Source organism: Nanorana parkeri, unplaced genomic scaffold (genome assembly GCF_000935625.1).
Source record: "Nanorana parkeri isolate BGI_ZX_2015 unplaced genomic scaffold, ASM93562v1 scaffold1082, whole genome shotgun sequence".
Classification (NCBI taxonomy): Eukaryota; Metazoa; Chordata; class Amphibia; order Anura; family Dicroglossidae; genus Nanorana; species Nanorana parkeri.
In genome coordinates, this window is record NW_017307350.1 from 268,420 (window position 1) to 274,718 (window position 6,299).

Here is a 6,299-nt window from a genome sequence, read left to right on the forward strand (position 1 = left end):
TGCTCGAAAAAACGAGCACATATAGATGATCGGCAGGCTATAGAGCCGCCAATCGTCTATATGTGAAACATCCGGTAACGGGTGTTTGCATTGGTCGGGTCTTTTCTGCCCGTGCGTGCCCGCTAGGGGGCGTGCAAGAGCAGAAAAAAAATGCCGTCTGGAAACGGCAACCCGCCAATGCTGCAGTGCCATTGGCGGACGGCAACTGGTTAAACTAGACATGTAAGCTGGCATAAAAATTTGTTTTGTTTTATTTTGGATTTCTTATCCTTTTGGGTTTCAGGTTTGAATGCCATTTTGTTATTTAGGTTTGGGTCTTTCGGAATTTTGTTTTAGTTTCGGATGGTGCTTTCTGATTGGCAAGAAAACAGTCACGTGTCCGATTTAGTTTAATTTTGAACAAAATTATGATGATCCGAAATTTTGTTAAAAGAACATTTGTATTCATTTCCATTCGGACTCAAAGGAATTCGGGTATTTGGATGCATCCAAATGTCTGAATTCACAAAATTTCGTGTGAATTTGCATCCGGAACCAAACAAAATTTACATTTCTAATATAAACTGAAAACACTTTTCTCCAATCTACCGGTACCAGGTAAAAGACATGTAATAGATTTGTTTTTTATTTATTAATTCATTTAGGGGGTTATTCACTTAAGAGCCGAAAGATCCAGCCGTAGCTTCGGCTGATCCTTGAGCTCTCTTCGGCTGCCTCTGACCTTTCGTTTCAGTCGAACCGAAGGGCTGCTGTACGGGCTATTCACAATAGTGAATAGCCAAATAGCCAATAGCCAAGGCTTTGGCTGTCACAAAAGTGACAGCCGAAGCGGGGAGAACGGCCTGCCGAACGTTCTCCCCGCAAATGACAGCTAGGCGGAGCCAGCCGTGATCTCATGGCTCGCTCCGCCCAGTTGCAATGACACATCAGCATGCCCAAATGGCCTGGGGACGCTGATCTGTCATTAAACAATAACAACTCTCGCAGGTGCTGGCCAGTAGGAAACAGTTGGGCGGCACTAGCTGTCACTGCTAGCTCCGCCCAATTGTTTTTCTTTTTTTTTCCTTTAAAATATTTGTATTTTATTTTTAATGTTTCTATTTTGTATCATTTTAAAAATAATTTCTCAACCTTTTTTTAATTTACTCTTTTCACTATATTTCTATTCTACCTCCGTGGTATCGAGCAGAATAGACAAGCCGAATGAGGATAGGGGCGAGCGGCAGAGAGCTTTGGCTCAGCCAATCCAGATGTTGGATCGGCTGAGTCGAACTCCTTTTGCACTTCGGCTCAGCCGAACATGCAGAGCATGTTCAGCTGACCGAAGGCAGCCGATGCACATATAAGGCTGAAGTGAAAACAGCGTTCGCCTCACTTCACTTCGGCTCTACATGTTCGGCTGACCGAAGGCAGCTGATGTATGGCTGATTTTAGCCGATGAATGGCTGAAATCAGCCATACAAGACTGAAGTGAATAGCCGAACGGCGTTTGGCTCACTTCACTTTGGCTGGGTTATTCACTCGGCAGCGTTCGGCAGCTTTGTGAATAACCCGAAAAATTTATTTTTTGCAGCTCTCTTTGTAACTTTTAAACTATTAAAGTGTTTGTTAATTTGTTTATTTATAAATGCCTTTTACTTATTAGTTATTGTAGTGGTAAGCCATATTAGTTTTGTGTTTAGTCATTTATACTGGTTGACCTTGCAAATAAACAATGTAATGTATTACGTTATAGCTTAAATTGAAATCACCTTACTACCTCTTATTAAGAACATTTATATCTTCTGCATTGTTGGAGATTAACAGATCCAGCTAAGCATCATTTTTAGCAGTTGTCAAGGCTAAGTGAAAACATAACCTGTTGGGAGTACTTGAGGCCTCAATGATGTATATGCATATGGAGGCTTACTTCGATAGTTTATCAAAGACGTGCAAACCCATGTTGGTATTATGGTTGTTTTTTGGGGGGTTTAGACCCCATATTCCCTATGTGTCTTATTTGTTGAGCTTGTGTTGTTAATATCAGGGAATTAGGTTTTTACTCAAAACATTTTAATCAAACAAGGAACTGTGTGGTGTTTTTCTACAGAAATACCTAATAAATGTGTTCAAAGCTAACAACCAGTCATATGCAGTAATGTTAAGGAATAAGAACTTCCCCTGCACATAATTGGATAATTGAGGTAGACACAGATTCACTGAGCTAAAGTAAAAAAATTACTCTTTATTAAAGTGTCAATTGTCAAAATATTAATAATAAAAAAATATGTAATATGTTGTATTCATTTAAGGACCCTGCAAGCACATACAAATACCAGTTGATCTGCCAGAAATGCACTCAGCTCATTACTTTTGTGAACTAACACCATACAGTATTTTTGTGGACTAAATGGTGTCAGCTCCAGATTTATTTTACTAAACTACTTAAATTCACACTCTCCTATCTCCACAACATAAACTCTTTCATTTTCTACTGTCATAAACACTGTAATTCTGTAATCGCAAGAAGAGAAACAGCAGGGCTAATAAGGCTCCTTCAGATAACAAAGGAAACGTGCACAAGGTATAGGCCTTCTCATGTCCCACTTGCCCCTCCTTATTATTATACAATATATTATTGTAAGCCCTCACGGGCAGGGCCCTCCTTACCATCTGTCTTGAATTATATTGTAATTGTCATGTCTTCCTTATATTGCAAAGCGCTGCGCAAACTGTTGGCCCTATATAAATCCTGTATAATAATAATAATAATAATAATATAGGACAGTCCTGAATTTCTTATATGATCAATAGGTTTTTTTTTTTGCACATAGAAATATAACAAAACACGTTCAATAGTATATTTAATAGATCGATATGTGCAAGTAAGTTAATTGTTAGGGTTTACATACATTTTAAGTCACCTCCAATATACTGCATCAGCAAGTGCAGATTTCTGGAATGCTGGACTGGTAATGCTTATTAATAATTTCTATAAAACAACTGATATACCTTTTGTGTGCGAAAAGAAAAAAACACCTCTTCTTTAATGCAAAAAAATGTAGTTTTTATATTGTGCCAGGTTACTTGTTGCATCATTATTGACTGTTAAAAATATCTTAACAGCTGGAGATCGAGTTTTTAGTCACTTCTTATTCATGCTAAGGGAATGAATGAATTTGAGCCAGACCTCAAAATCCGTGCTAAGGCACATCAGGCCAACGTTTGCCCCTAATTAGGAGTGTGTCTTCAGTTGTATCTTCACTGAGTTGTCTTGCCTAGAATGATATATATATGGAGAGATTTCTGCAGCCTGAAAAGGTTAAGCTGCTGTTACCAAGATTTTACCCGTTACTGATATTTCTTTAGAAAACAGTGACGGATAACACATGCAGACATTTGCTGTCTAATTGCTACAGCAGGCTACCACTGTGAAGAACAAAGGGAATATTTAGCACATCGTAAATTCTTTTGGAGCCCTGCAGAGTGGCTTGAGTTCAGATTACACGTTTATGACCAGCATTTGAGAGTCATTTCTACTAAACTTTGAAAAAGTAGGTGGGGAGCTCCTAAAGGATTTTTCCACCACTTTCTGAAGTATTAATATGTTCATCCTGATATACTTCTTATGGCGTGGTAACAAAAACCTTTGTGTACTGTATCTGAAATTCCTCAGATTATAACAATGCATATTTAATATTGCAAAGAAGGGAAGGCATGGGTTAATCCATTGTTTTTTTCTGCCACATGATGGTTATTGCTAAAAGAAAGTTCCAATTAGCATTGAAAATACAAACACTGAACCAAGATCGTTCAGCTGGAATCTATTGATCTTCATAAAGAGACCCTGTTGCCAACTTAGAAAATTGCAATCACATTTTTTGGATTTGGGGTTTTAGTATTTTAAATGATTTTGTTCACTTGCATTGTGCCTTTCAACTTGCTACTCAATTCTCTTTTACAGTTTCCCCCATCTTGCACATCATAGCCCTCTGCTCTTCTAGGAGTATCTACACTGCCTGGCCCAAAAAACAAGTCACCACCTGGATTTAGCTAAGTAAGTAAATAGGTAAGCACTATAGGGGTTGCTTCAGTTGGTCGGGTCTAGACTCAGCAATGTTCTATGCCTAAAAAATGAGGTCAGCTGCCTGCCTGAATACATCGAATGACCAGGTTTTTCCATCTAGGGATTTTTTCTTCCCTGATGGCATGGGTATATTCCAAGTCACAGGCTCAGATTGTGAGAGGGCGGTTCAGGGAGCATGAGACATAATTTTCACACATGGATTGGCCACCACAGAGTCCAGACCTTAACCCCATTGCAAATCTTTGGGATGTGCTGGAGAAGACTTAATGCAGTGGTCTGAATCCCCCATTATCACTACAATATCTTGGTGAAAAATGAATGCAACTCTGGTAGTTATTTTCATACAAAGAGGTATGCATAAAGGAGAAGTACCACATCCTAATAATTTATATCATAGAAAAGGAAAGAAAAAAAAGGAATTTTGACTTTTAAGGTACTTCTAGGATCACACAAAACATATTTAGTTTTTATATAAAGTATAACAATTTTTATTTATAAATATATTTTAAAAATGTATGTTTTTAAAAAAAAATGAAGACAAACAGAATAGCCTAAAAAAGACCATAGGATGTAGCCGCATCTTCCCACATTTTTATCTATATTACAATACTTGTTGCAATTTGCTGGATACTTAGTCACCCGCAGTGAATGTATCCATCTAGTTTCCCTCCTGAGTACCTCTGCGTCAATATCCCCTCCCCTGTTTCATGTACTCTTTCCCACACTCAGAATTTCATACATGAGGAATCAATGTTGTGTACCAGACCTACATGGCGGCTGATTGGAGTGGATGTTATCTCTTTTGATATTAAGTATACATGATCATATATTCTACATCGTAATTGTCGTTGTCCTACGTAGAAGGAACCACAGTTACAGGTCATAAGATATACTACAGCTGTGGTAGAACAATTCGCAAAATGTTTGGCAGTACATTTCCTTTCATTAGGTAAAATAAATGTACTTCCTTCCTGTATCCATGGACAGTAGGCACATTCATCACATTTGTATGTGCCGGCTATCTCTCCCTTACAGGGGGCCCCCCGTTTTTGTCCCATGTAATGACTGCAGGTTACATTATCCCTGATGGATCTGGAACGCCTGTATACTATCTCAGGTATAGATCTTACATGTTTTAGTATGGTGGTATCAGCAATGAGCAACGGCCAGTATTTTTCTAATATGCTTCGTATTTGTTGATGTTGTGCACAATACTTAGTTATAAGTTTAACTGTTTGCTTATCATTCTTCCTTGATGATCCATAAATTAGTTGTGTTCTAGATAGTTATTGCACTCCCTGATAGGCCTTCTTAAGTAGTCTATGACTATATCCTCTTTCTAAGAGTCTCAATCGAAGGTCATTGGCATGTTTTTGAAACTCTTGATCATCAGTACAATTTATTTTTCTCTGAACATACTGGCTACATGGAATACTTTTAATTAAAGCTCTAGGATGGGAGCTGTTAGCATGTAATATAGTGTTTCCGGCAGTTGGTTTACGATATAGAGTCATAGCCACATGTCCGTCTTCACAAATATATATCTCAGTATCCAAAAATGGCAGTTTATTGGGATTAGATGTCATTGTAAATTTTAGATTATATTCATTTTTCTGGAGGGTACCGACACATCTAGTTAATTCTCGTTGAGTGCCAGTCCATATAACGAGGATGTCATCAATGTGCCTCCACCACAGTAGAACATGGCGGAGGTGCAATGAGTACAACTCACTTGAAAATATCATTCTTTCCCACCCCCCCCAGGTACAGGTTTGCGTAAGAAGGATGCAACTTAGGAAGAATGCAACTCTGGATGGAAATAAATGTTGACATTGCATAAGCTTATCAACCTGATGACATGGCAAATGCGTGCTGTAATCAAAGCTAAAGGCGGTCCAACAAAATATTAGACTGTGTGACTTTTTTGGCCAGGCAGTGCAATTACTCTCTATACTGGTCAAGATTCTGTGCTCCTTCCTACACCTTCCTACATGACCTTTATTATATATACTAACTCAGCTAGGGCTGCCTCAATTACATCCAAGATGAAGGCTCCCAGCAGAAGTCTCAGTCCTTTTGGGTGTCTACACAAGGGGGCTTTTACAGATAAATAAAATCAATATTATTATTATACAGGATTATATTGCGCCAACAGTTTGCTCAGCGCTTTATATATATATAGATCTATATATAGATCTATATATTTATATATAGATATACAGATCTATATATA